Source organism: Lutzomyia longipalpis, chromosome 2 (assembly GCF_024334085.1).
Source record: "Lutzomyia longipalpis isolate SR_M1_2022 chromosome 2, ASM2433408v1".
Taxonomy (NCBI): domain Eukaryota; kingdom Metazoa; phylum Arthropoda; class Insecta; order Diptera; family Psychodidae; genus Lutzomyia; species Lutzomyia longipalpis.
In genome coordinates, this window is record NC_074708.1 from 1,168,077 (window position 1) to 1,181,657 (window position 13,581).

At 37.6% G+C, this 13,581-nt stretch overlaps 1 protein-coding gene across 5 annotated transcripts in view; it reads right to left on the bottom strand.

Annotated features, from left to right (window-relative positions):
• The window catches only part of LOC129788381 (tyrosine-protein phosphatase Lar), a 138,745-nt gene that overhangs the window by 106,461 nt on the left and 18,703 nt on the right, over positions 1-13,581 (bottom strand). For all 5 annotated transcript variants that reach the window (XM_055824359.1, XM_055824362.1, XM_055824364.1 and 2 more), the window contains one exon: positions 8,792-8,931. The gene's annotated coding sequence lies outside the window, so the exon portion shown is untranslated. The remainder of the gene's footprint in view (positions 1-8,791; positions 8,932-13,581) is intronic.

The window sequence follows — 13,581 nt, forward strand, 5'->3', positions numbered from 1 at the left end:
GTCGTCCTGGAATGCGTCCTCCGGGAATAAATTGTCTGGAAAATGGTTTTGCTTCCTCAGGGGTGATCTTCTATAATTCGTCCTTCGCCCATTCCATCTTCTTGCGGGTGGTGAGTTTGGGTGTTGTTCTTGTTGATTTTCACGTGGTTCTCTCCAATTAGAATCAAATCGGCGAGGATTTCTCTGATTTGGTGAACAATGTTGATCTTCGTTTCTCCAATTGGGACGTGGGAATCTCTGTGATTCCTCGCATTTCCTTGATGAAGCCATATAGGTGTCCGATGGTCTTGATGATCTTGTAGCTCGTAGACTTGCCTCAAATTCCATGGCGATGGCGAGAGCTGAGTTAAGTGAATCTGGTCGATTCATTCTTACCCAATACTGAATTTCATGATCCATGATCCCATCTAAGAACTGCTGCATGGCGATTCTGTCCTGGGCGCTGAGTGGGCATTCAGGAAATGCACTTTTCACAAGCTTCTTCAAAGCGGTTGCAAATCCTGAAAGTTCTTCCTGAGTTTTCTGCTTCCTCATCCTGAATTCGACATGGCTCACATCACGTAGATGTTCCTTTCCAAATCGCAAGTTGAGCGCTCTCGTTAGATGAGTCCAATTCATTTGCTTTTCGGCTGGTAAAGTTGCCATCAAAGATAATGCTTCTCCTCGCAATGATGCTGCCAACATAATTCCTTTTTGATCGATATCCCAGCACATGGCTGACGCTACTACATTAAAGTGTAAAATGTAGTCTTCTACGCATTGGCTTCCATCGAAGCGTTCGACTTTAAGTATAGGAGAACGAGGTAAATTGTCGCTTCGCTCCAATTTTCCTCGCCCCGCTTCGCGGGGGGTTTTGCGCTTCGCGCAAATTTTAGAGAGAAAAAATTGTGATGATTTATAAGTATGATTGGGCACACCTATCAATCCCAAAGAAAAATTTGCAAAGAGAAGAAATCATTTTCATACAACATTTCAGGCGCCAAATTCAAAAATTCGCAAAAACTGCATGAGAGTTATATGGGGGCTACCTGAAGGGGGGCTTTGGGGGGGAAATGGATACGGCCACTCGAAACCGCCTGATATAAGGAGCCTCTGTACCAAATTTCATCACGATTGGTCAAACGGTGTAGATTTGTATAGCCGAACACGACTGATTACCAACAAACAGACCTTTCTTTATTATATAGATTATTCTCCTGTATTCTCACGGGATTCATTGTGGGTGTCATTTGTGGATTTCCTCTTCGTGTCCAGGAAGTTTCTGGTAGCATGGTGTTGACCTGGATGCTGTCTCTGGCGGTATCGTGGTATATCGGAAATCCTGGTGGATTTGAAACGTTCCACAAATGAGTGTTCTTTGCTCCCCTTGATGTCATCGAGAGTCCATTAATTTCTTCGCAAACACTTCCTTTCACTGGATGTGTGGGTTGCGAAGCTGAGATTTCTGAATGTGCTTTCTGTAGCAAATATTCAACTTGTAGTGCGTTTTCACTACTGGTTGCCTCAATTTTTCTGCATTTCTCTTGAACACTGACACTGCATTCATCAATTTTCTTGCATAAGGCATTTTTTAATCCTTCAATCAATTGAGTCACGTCTGTAGGTGACTCCATCTTTGGGCTTTCTTTAATCCCACCGCTGCCACCAATTGTTACGACGGGGTCCATTCCTGCACCCCCGTCGTGGGATAGCCCTGGAGTTCGTGTAGCCGACAGACTCGTGGAAGATTGAAGAAGTCACTCTCTTTGCTAAAATCTAATTTTATTTCGACTATTCTACAGTAGTAATACTTAATGTTTCTCTTCGGGGGTAATTTTCTGCTGTTTCTTTCTCTCTAAGGTCGGAGATGAATTCATCTGGGCATTGATGTATTTCTGCTGTTGTCGTAATCACAATCCCTTTCATCTCAGGATTCTCATCTCGATTGTTCTGCGCAGTGAAGATTAGTGATTCGAGCGGCTGTGGGGGCTCCTCTGGAGGGTTTCTCTAGCTCCGCACTTGTGAACCCCTGGCACTTTTATGCCCTTGGGATCCTTCTCTCTATGAGTCCTTTTGTTTTCACTCTTATGTTCTTGCGTTTCCGCACTATAAGTTCTTTTTCACTTTATGCCCTTAGGCTTTTCACTTGTGAGTCTCTGGCACTTTAACGTTCTGGGACTTCTTCCCGCTATGAGTCCTTATGTTCTTGCGTTTTCGCACTATAAGTTCTTTTTCACTTTATGCCCTTAGGCTTTTCACTTGTGAGTCTCTGGCACTTTAACGTTCTGGGACTTCTTCCCGCTATGAGTCCTTATGTTCTTGCGTTTTCGCACTATAAGTTCTTTTTCACTTTATGCCCTTAGGCTTTTCACTTGTGATCGAGGTGCTCCTGGAGAAACTCTTGGGGGTTGCTCTTCGATCTTGCTCTGCTGAACAGAGAGTTCTCCTTCAATGCGGAGCTCATCCGCTAGTGGCAATCCGCCACACTCTGTCCTCCTCGACTGCCCCTTCCCAACTGTCCATCTTCCACCTCTTCTGCTGCTCTTGATGCTTTTTCTCTGCCAAATGTTGCACACGTGTGAGCGGCTGGAGTTCTTCCTCAAAGGGGTGTTTTTCTTACGCCGCCTTGGGTTTATTAAGGGTAAGCTCGTTGCGCATTCCTCCCTAATGGATCTTCTTTGCGCTTCCCCTGTTTACCCAGGTGGTGTTATTGCGCATTCCTCCCCAAAGTGGTCATTCCGAGAGCGTTTATGGCGCCTTTTCCGCCCTTCGGTAATGGATGCCACTTTGGTTGGCGCGGCCCTGAGAGATTTTTCCCACAGCTGTGGAACATTTGGCAGAATGCTCTATTCAGCAGTCTCTTCATTTGGGGGGGGGGGGGGGGGCATTTTTAAATGCCACCGTAACAATATATAAGTACAATGATGGTCCAGCAGAGTAAAGGGAATGTACTGGTAAGTTTCACTTACGGGCTGTGATTCTTCCTTCAGATGACAGTCCAAGTGTGGTGAAAATTGAGGTGGATAAATTTTTAGGAAGGGCTTTCTCACGCATCGAATCACAGCCAACGCGCATGAGTAAGCCTTTCCCCAGAATTTACACGCGTTGGCTGTGATTCGATGCGTGAGAAAGCCCTTCCTAAAAATTTATCCACCTCAATTTTCACCACACTTGGACTGTCATCTGAAGGAAGAATCACAGCCCGTAAGTGAAACTTACCAGTACATTCCCTTTACTCTGCTGGACCATCATTGTACTTATATATGTATATTTATAGGTTTATATATATTTATATGTTTATATATTTTTTTTCAATAAAATTAGACTTTTCTTTCTTTTTTCAAAACAATTAAAAGTTAGTTAAAGTAAATGTTGTGTTTAAATAATTTTTCTCACGAGAATGAGTTTAAAATTCAGCAGTAACGTAGCCAGAGAAGGTAATTTAGTGCCTAAACAAGCTAAAATTTCAAGCAGTTTAAACAATTTAAAGCTAAAATTTAAATATAATAATTTTAATAAAAGGGCTTTCATTTAAACGATAAAAAAAAACAGTTTTTGTCAGAGTTTGAAAAAGAAACTTCATACGTTTGAATAAAATACGTTAGAAGAAAAGCCAATCATTAGATAAATTATAAATTGTTCGTCAAATGATAGATAAGAAAGTGTTAAACGTTAGAAATAAAGAAAACATTAAACGTTAGAAAAAACGACAAACCTTTTAAAAAAAAGTCAAATTCTAAGTTGCTTCTTAAAAAAATTGTGTCCATTAACACTTGGAGGATCGAGGTTTCTAACCTCATAAGTTTGACCTTAATTTTCTCTCAAAAGAAAATATTTTTCCAAGTTTTATTTCGACGATAATGAAGTAATGAAATTTCCCTATACATAAAATGTAGAACTTATCAGGAAATGTTAAATAGATTTAAAATTTTGGGGTGATTGAAAAGTCGAATTGGCCACTTTGGCCAGCAAAGTCCTCCAAGGGTTAAATAATAAGAAATTACAATGATTTTAATCTTAAAACATCCTCCAAAAAATGTCTAACGCCCCTAAAAATATTAGATGATTTTTTTTGTTTCAATGAGAGAATTTTTTTCTATGCTTTAAATACACCAACAAAAGATAGAAAATTGAGAAAAAAAAACGCTTCCGTTTGTCAATTTTTAATCAACCCCATATTTTCACATCAAGATAAACATCTGGGGAGTAAAAGCTTTACAAAATAGGTAAGCACAAACATAATATTTCTCTAAAGTCTCACCAGCAGGCATTTTATCTTATAGGTACCATTATAAATTCCCCAGAAGTATTTCATTTCCCCGCTGAATTTATAAATACCCCCCTTTCCCTCCTTGTGTGCGCGCATCTTCTGAGCGGAAATACATACCTACCAAACTTTTGCTCAACATTCTATATAGGCGTGATTATTTATTAATTGCAAGATAATGTGTTTTATATTCTTAATTCTTCTTCTACTTCATGAGCATAAAAGTAAGGGGGGGGAGGGAGTGCACAGAATGATGCGGGTGAGCGCGAAGGTGGTTGAGGGAGATGAAGTAATGGAGTTAAATTGAGTTACCTTTACTACCCCCATTGCGACGTTTTCAAATAATCCCCCACGCGCCGTTGAACTTTTTTTTTCACTCTCTGCAAGTTACCACCTCACTTCATCCCTTCTTTTATGTATAATTTCCATCATTATGTATGGTGTGTTGAAGTTTGACGCTCGCTCTTTCCTTCCCGGATCCCCAATAAATTGTCAAGAAATTCGCATTAGCCATAAATAAGAAAAACATTTTCCTTAATTATGCACTTTTTTCTGCTCTCTGCTCTCCACTTTACCACTTGGCCGTTTCCGCATACTCGTGTAGGATACTTTGCCCCTGCCACATACAACATTCAAGGGCTGGGGGGGGGGGTGTGGGACCAGTTCTATGTGGTGTTGTGTGCTTATACTAATAAAAAAGGGAAATGTAGCCTAGGTGGACGACGCAAAGAGTGGTTGTTCCGTGGGTGAAAATATTTGCTCAGGAAGGGCATAAAATGACCAAGAGAGAGCCCGAAAAAGAGGCAGAGCACCATACGGAGGCATGGCCAAGAGGCATTGCCTTCTCGTTATATGTGAAAATACTATGAATTGTTTGTGTGCATCGCCTTTATTCTTTTCCCTCATCATCATTGTCCAGTTTTATGTATACCGGATAAGGGGGAGGTGGTGAAAACCGTCAAGTTAAGTGCCACAAAACACGATGATTCTCTATAACATATCCTCCTTCTCCCTCGTCACTCTTATTTACATCCATGCCATTTAGTTCCTCAAGCGTAATGAACACTTGCCATTTTAATACAACACACTGACTGTGGAGTTAGACTACAAAGCAGCATACATACAGCAAACCCCATGCTTTCCCTCTCTCTCCCCCCCCCCCCCCCTAAACCTCTGTGTGGCATTACTACATATAGCATGGGTGTAGTAGGTATATATTCCCTCGCTCTCTCATTCAGCTTATATTGTATTTAGAGTTAACTTTGGGGCATCTCGCCAGCCCACACTGTGCGGATGCATGTGGGGAATGAAATTTATGTTATACTCATAATAGTTTTGCGTCAAAAGTTGCATAAATGAAAAAGGCTTATTGGATGAGAATACTCTCCTGCCCCCACCCCCCCCCCACATCCCCCAACCCACCCCCTCATTCTATGTGGTGTATTTGTGTGTTTAAATTAACATTCTGACATCGTCAATTCGTGAAAAGCTCTGCCACGGTTGGAAACACCAATGTTTAACACTCACTATTGCCACACAGAGTTGAACGAACAATCCATGGCAGACATTATAGCCTAGGCAAAAGAGGAAAATATATTTCCGCATACACACACACTACCTTTTGCTTTCCCAAACCCCAAATTAGTGGGATAAATAACCACCAAAATTACCTATTTACACTAAAATTTGCAATGGCCCAATTGTGTGGAGAATATTTTACCTTCTATACCATGCTACTATACGCTCCCCGGAACATACAATGTGAAACCATTAGATAGAACTTTTGTAACTGATACTCTGATTATATCAAGATGTATTCTAGGTAGATAGGTATAGGTACCTACTATACCTTTTGCCATAGAGGTTTTGCTTTTGCAAAATATATGTACGTGCTTCTCAATTTTATTGAGGGGAAAACTTTGAAAACGCTCCAACTAATTTTATTTTAGAAATTTTCCAATTAATTTTTTTTTTAATTTTAAAAATTAGTTAAATTAGTTTTTAAAAAAAAAATTTAAAAGCGTTGTTTTCTATCAGTTTTAACGATTTTAAGGGTTTTCTCTTTTGTGGAAATTGTTCAGAAAAACATTTGAAATCTAGCTAGAAATTTCATCAAGGAAGATTCTTTAATTTTTTTTTCAATCAAATGACACTAAAAATGGTTTAAAAATAACGTTTAAGAAGCAGAATTTTATGAAGATTGAAATTACTAAATTATATAAACGATTTTTGCAGTCAAATAATTCTAACACAGGGGAATCATCAGCAATGATGGCAACCCCTTTATCAAATAAATAAATAAATAATTCTAACGTTTGAAATTTTCTTTAAACGTTTGAATTTTTTTCTGACGTTTGCCGTATCTTTCTAACGTTCGCCGTTTTTTTCATAAAACCTTTAATGATTCTGTTATGTCATTTTTTTTTAAAGTTTGACATTTCGTATCTAAGATTTGACGTACATTTTCCAAACTTCCTTTTCTAACTTTTGACATCACTTACATGCCATTTATTTTCAAACTTTTGACATTTCCTATCAAAAATTTGACATTCCTGTTATGTCATTTATTTTCAAAAATTTGGTATTTATTTTCTAACGTTTTACATAGGTACAATCTTAATCTTTTCTGTTCTAACGTTCACATTTCTTTCTTCTAACTTTTGACGTCACTTACATGTCATTTATTTTTAAACTTTTGACATTTCCTATCAAAAATTTTACATTCCTGTTATGTCATTTATTTTCAAAAATTTGACATTTATTTTCTAACGTTTAACGTTCCTGTTTTGTCATTTATTTTTAAACACCCACACATTCTTCCTACCTTCTTCACTGAAGAATGGATATAAATAAATAAATTCGTTGTATACAAAATAGGGACAAGGATTTCACCTTTTCATGCTATAATACCTAAAACACAAATCTCATTAAAAAACCCATGTTGTACATATTGTTCGAAATTTGCTATTGTTTAGCATTAACCATGCCACAAGTGCTCACCATTATCCTTCCATTAGAAAGAAAATGCATAGAGGAATTTCCTCGAGGTTGATGATTTTATCCAAGAGGTCCACACACACACAGCATCTTCCTTTTCACATTATTTTCTGGATTTTGTGCATTTTGCAATAAATTCGGAACTTTTACTGTGGCTTTTGAGGCGCTTAACCTCCTTTTAGAAAATAATGTGTGTGTGTGAAAATCCTCCATCTAAATTATTACCAACTCTACACTTAATACCCCCTTTCTGTGTGTGTTATCCATAACATTTTCACCCGCAGTGCTGGTCATTTTCAATAATATAGAAGCGATATGGAGCATGGGGTGTTATACTACTACTAAAAAAAAGATGTAGCATTAAAATGTAAATTTTTCCTATACTCCTGGGAGCTTTGAAGAGAGCAGGGAAAGAGAGATGGAAGGAAAAAGGAGATGTAATGTTAGGAAATATTGGTGAGGCAAAAATTTCCATGGCGGGAAGTGAAAATATACCATCTTTATCATATTTATAAGAAACCATTTGGCATAAAAGACACATTTTAGCATTTGTGACACGATATACGACCTTATACCCTTTTTCACAGCTCACACTTTCTTCTCCCTCCCCCTCACTCCCCTATTTCACCCGGAGCTCCCCGGTAGAGCACATCATTCGTGCTCGCATTATATAAATTAAAGTGGGGTGTGTGTATTATGTGTGTCTTGTAGGATGGTGCGAGGAAATACATCACCTAAGGTGTTCATTCACTCGCATATGCACAATTTCACAAATTTTTGTGTGAAATCCTAAGAAAATGGCGTACATTCGTGTGCAAACTACGGTGATGATCCCATGATATTATCATCTCTCTTGTCCTTTTTGGCTTTTGTATGTCGTCATGCCCAGCAGTGAAAGCGATGAAATAATATGGAGAAATGTTTGGCTATATAGATACGTGAAGCAATGAGCTATAAACGTGACAAAAACCTCAAATATTCTACTCTTTTGCTCAGCGTCCTACTGTGCTGTCTCCCCTTTCCTATCCTCCCCCACAACTGTCCACCTTCCTCCTACCTATCCTCCCCTCCCAATCTGCTTGCTTTTCACCTATCCATTACAATATTCCAACGTGCTACAAATACCTGTGTGCACTGCCAGCAGCGCATTCCCTATGCAGAGTAGTAGCACAAAATTCTAACTTGTGTTATCATAACTTCATAATATAGCATTTCAATACTGCAAATACATCTCGCTTCGTCGTCGTACCCCGCACCATGTCATCCCTCATTGACTACAAGGTACAAACACGGTAGAAGAGAGTGAGATGGTTATTGCATAAAATACAAGTAATGCTCTCGCGCTATTTGCTCTCTCACAGTAAAAGAAGGAATCCTTCGCATATTATATTGTAGCTTTTGATTAGATTTCCTAGGTTCATGGAGGGCGTATATAGCGACCTTTTCTTTTTCTGAAAAGGTCGGATTGTCTTGAAATAATATTTCTCTAAATTATTCATTTTCTTGGAGCACATTTCAACGGGTGCGGGGGGGCAACATTTACCTTACCTTTAAAATATTCTCCACACCAAGACACCAAAAATCCAAAAGCTCACTGTACCGGGAAGATGAAAATCAACAGTCAAACATATACGGGAAATATTGCTTTAGTAGAAATTTTTATGGCAGCCACACAAATATTGTTCGATCTGAAAAAAAATGAAGAAAAAATAAGCATATGGTTAGTATTTTTTTGAATATGTATAAAAGAATATTTTCACATATATGGAATTGCCAAAAGTTTGTTTAGTTATGATGGAAAGATGTGGAAAGAACTTTATGCCTTTCTGATGTAGCTTTAACTTTTCCTTCGATTTTCTTTCTCGTTAAAGTCAAAAATAAATCAAGAAAAACTTTTTTCTTTGCCATTGAAACTGCATTCATACCCTTTTCTCCCAATAATATGGGGGAAAATGAATATAAAAAAGTTTTCTAACGCCTAGAAGGCAATACAGTTGCAAAAATATTGTAAAGAAGTTAGTTACTTTCAGGAAATTTTGAATTAAACGGATTTTCAGTGGAATATTTGATTAATTATTTGTTTTATTTAAAGACGACATTTCAGACTTTAAAAGTCCTTCGTCAGAGCATTAAATCAACTCATTTTAATCACGTTAAAAAACAACATTTTGCGTACAGATTGGCACCCGATGATGAAGGGCCACCGATGACAAGTCGTGTTGTAAATGTATAGTAAATAGTTGATTTTTGACGTGTTTAAAATTAGTTCATTTAATGCCCTGAAGAAGAACTTATAAAATCCGAAATGTCGGCTTAAAATAAAACTTAATTAACAAAGTATCCGACTGAAAATCCGTTTCTTTTTCTCAAAATTTTCTTAAATTAACCAAGGCCGTTTACTTTCTTATTTAGTTAGTTCCTCTCAAAATATGTAATATATCTTTAAATAAATTCAAAATTTAAATCTCAAATTTTGTAATATAGCAAAATATTCACCACCACCATCATAGAATTGGAGAATTTAGTATAAAGCTTAATCGATGCTTTTAGCCATCAAACATCCTTAGTGGATGGGAAATATTCCCCTGAGGATGGCCTGAGGGTGGTTTATTAGAAAATATTGCCTAACCGTAGATGTTCTGGCATAAGATTCAGGGTTAAGTCTTCACCACCCGCATCGTTGTGTGACTAAAATACGAAAAATGGATGAGGTAAATAGGAAAATATGGGATGATATCAAGAATGAAAAATCTCAACTGTAGAGTAAAGAAAATTATTGATATGAAGTAATTTATGTTGGATTTTTTTTTCTTTCTCAGGCATATAATACACATTTTGGCTTTTTCAAACGTTGAAAGGTCTATCAAAAGTGAATGTTTTTCCTTTTTTTTTTCTCTATACTCCACCATCGTAGGAAGTATGAGGGAGAGACCGCGTAGGGAGCAATGTGCGGTGTTATATGAAATCCTGACAAACGTGTGTCTTTTTGGGGTGTGGGAGCGCAGTGGAGGGCACAGAACAGTGGGGGAGGGGCGAGCATACGGAGCTTTCAGCCAGAGCATAAAGATGCGGGGGAGGGCAAAAGTGTGTGGTGAGAAAAATAACGAAAATTAATGAGCAAAGCAGTCTTAGTCGCTCTTTTATATTGTGCTGCGTGGTTGACTGAGGGATTGGAAGCAATATTGTGCTTTTATATATGTGATGAGATTTAGGTATAATATTTAAGAAGCCGCCCCCCCTCCCTCACCCGTAGCCCACAAGACTTTTCTCCGCAAAAGGTGCAAGGCTATACGAAGTATGTGTGTGGTGGTGGTGTTCCGAAAGGAACAAGAGGATGGGATGCTTCTTGGGGAGGGACCTCTCGAGTGCTTCATCCCATCTCTTAGGGCTTTCTTGTGCTCCCAAGGATGTAGGCAGCAGAGCCTTATGCGCGCGTGGGGTTAGAGTGTACTATGGGATTATTCAGGGATAAAATTCCACGCTGTGGTAAATCTAACCGCAACCACCAGAGGATAATGGTACCGTAGAATACGTAAACAGTTGACACGATGAGGGAACCACCTTGTTACTTTTTTTTTCATCTTCTCCCATTGTCTTCCTCTTTTGCACTTGTCTTCCTCTTTTTTTTCCTTCTTTACTTCCCCCTCAATGGGGCTCAGGGATCTTCAAGTTTGGAGCCACTGAGAATTTATTCCGCTATGTTTACTGGAGGGGGGTGGGAGTTCTTTTTTTTTTTGCTACGTGTGTTTATACGAAAGTGGCAAAGTGCTTTTATAAGATTTATGAATTATTGCGTCGACAATATGAAATATGTAAGCATTTACCAATATTCTCCAACGGAGAAGATTGAATCTCCAGGAGAGACTGTCAATAGGTTATAAATTTTATAAAACATACAACACACCATACATATATCTTTCTGCAACACAACTTTCAATATCACATACATATATCCCATGCCACGTGAAACTTCTCTCAGTTTCGCATACCTTTTCTTCTTCTTCTTCTCACACAACACGAAGACTAGGGGATGATGAGAAGGAGGAGGAAAAAAAAGTACAAGCTTATTCTTCTTTAGGACCGCGCCAAGATGAAATGAGGGTGTGAATGCGTGGGTTTGAGGGGTGCTGAGCATGAATTTGATAAAGCAAAGCAAAAAAAAAAGAAAGAAGAAGAACGCGTATAATGCGGGAAGATATATGAACAACGATTATAGAGTTGAAGTATATTTTAGCAGATTCCAACCCCTGAATCCTCAGTTTTTGCGCGCATGAGGTTTTGAAATTGAATAGATTGTGTAATGTGTACGAAATGTGTGTTTTATGTATGTTGTGCTGAATGAATTTAATATTATTGCGGTGGCAAGGGATGAAATGACTGCCGTGAGTACAAGAAAATACTCCGAATGCCACACACTTTGCCCACAGAAGGAATATTTTCTGTATGTTTGTGTGGTTTTCTTAAACGCACCATATACCAATCTGGGTGGATGTAATGTCTTATGCTCAGTCTTATGTATCTATGCTGAATAAATGCCACATAATATACCGAAGAATAAAACAGAGTGGAGGCATTTAAATACATTTTACTTATTTTTTTTCTTCTTGTACATTACCACATGTTCTTAGCCTGGATTCATATATTTCACTATTAAAAAAAATTCTGTTAATTTAACAGAAATAATTGTAAAAATAATTTTCATCAATTTACTTTTGCCAAAAATTTAGTCATTTTGACTATACTCGAAAGCTCTGGCCCCTAAAATTGAAAGGATGTGTTTGGGTTTACCTACCGTCCCTTGGCTGACGCAATCGGAAGGATTTATCCTAAAGCATAAAAAAAAATTTTGACTATAATTCGATTGTTGGAACGATTGGAAGATATTTAACAATTTTATTTAGTCAAAGGGAATTTTGACTAATCCAAATGGTGGAAGAATTTTGTTTAAAATGCAATTTGACTGAATAACTTCTGCTCCTTTGACAAAAATTGACGTTTATTTCTCATGCTGAATAACTTCTGCAATTGTGATTGATAAATTTCCGTTAAATCGACTGAATTTAATCTGCTATTAGTAACTTTTCACTGAATTACTTCTGCTCTTTGAACTGTTTTATTTTATTATTTTATTAAAATAATTTTTGTTAATTTGACTGTTTCACATCTTTGACTAAATAACTTGTCGTTTTGACTATATTTTAATTCGTTTTTTTTATCCTTTCCTTTAAAATTATTATTATTTCTTTTGGAATAAATTAACCAAAACACTCTTAAAAGAAATTTTGTTAAAATAACTAAAATATTCTGCTCAAATTCCCTTTTCACTGATTACTTTTGTTATTTTAACAAAATTTCTTTTAAGAGTGTTTTGGCTTAATTTATCCCAAAAGAAAATTAATCTGGCAAAATAACTCAACATTAAAAATAATTTCTTGCAAATTGTAAAACATTCTAAAAATATGCTACATAAAACGGCTATAACAATTTGTTTAACCACTCTATTTTGTGGAGATGGGGAGTACATCCACCCATGACTAGGAGTGAATAAAATGAATGGCATGCTTACTAAATGTGGATTTCATCTTGGTATAATGTTTATGTCGTTGGCTCAAATGCAAAAGATGTGTGGTGGTGATTGTTTCAAAAGACGAGCTAGTATTACCGTCTAGCTAATTTATTTAATATTACATTTAGTGGTAGGATGGAATGGAGTGTTGGCACATGTTTCTTATTATATGTGTTGTTGCATATGACTTAGAATTTCTTCCCATTGTCTTGCCCAACAATTAAACCAAAAGACCAGACAGAAGATGAAGAGGGGTGTGGGGGAGGAGTGGATTGAGTGGTGGAATGGGAGTCTAATTGAGTGAATAGAATGCGATACGATTGTTCGTCCCTTCTTATATGAGCTACGAACACCATACAACGGAATTTCGATAGAGCTCTTCCTCTATTTGGCTCCACCACACATAGTATTTCGGCAAAGTGAAACCATTGTTTCCCATTCGTATGTGAAAGCGATATTTTCACCAAACCCATCGCCCAAACACAATGTGTGCGATTTGTGAACGTTTGACACACCCAAATGTCTAAAGATAATTAATCAACGCTCCTATAGTTTTGGACTAAGAAATGCACCACATAAACCATTCGATTTGGAAATGATTTATAAATGCGAGATCAAGAGGTTGACTTTTTGGTGTCTATGTGTTTGTAGTATGCATGGCAGGGGGGGCGCAACATTGGTGGTTTGAGGGATGATTTACTGATTGCAATATTGCATTATTAACTTGGGTGCTGAACGTTGTTGTTGGCCCACTCATCACACACAAACCCAC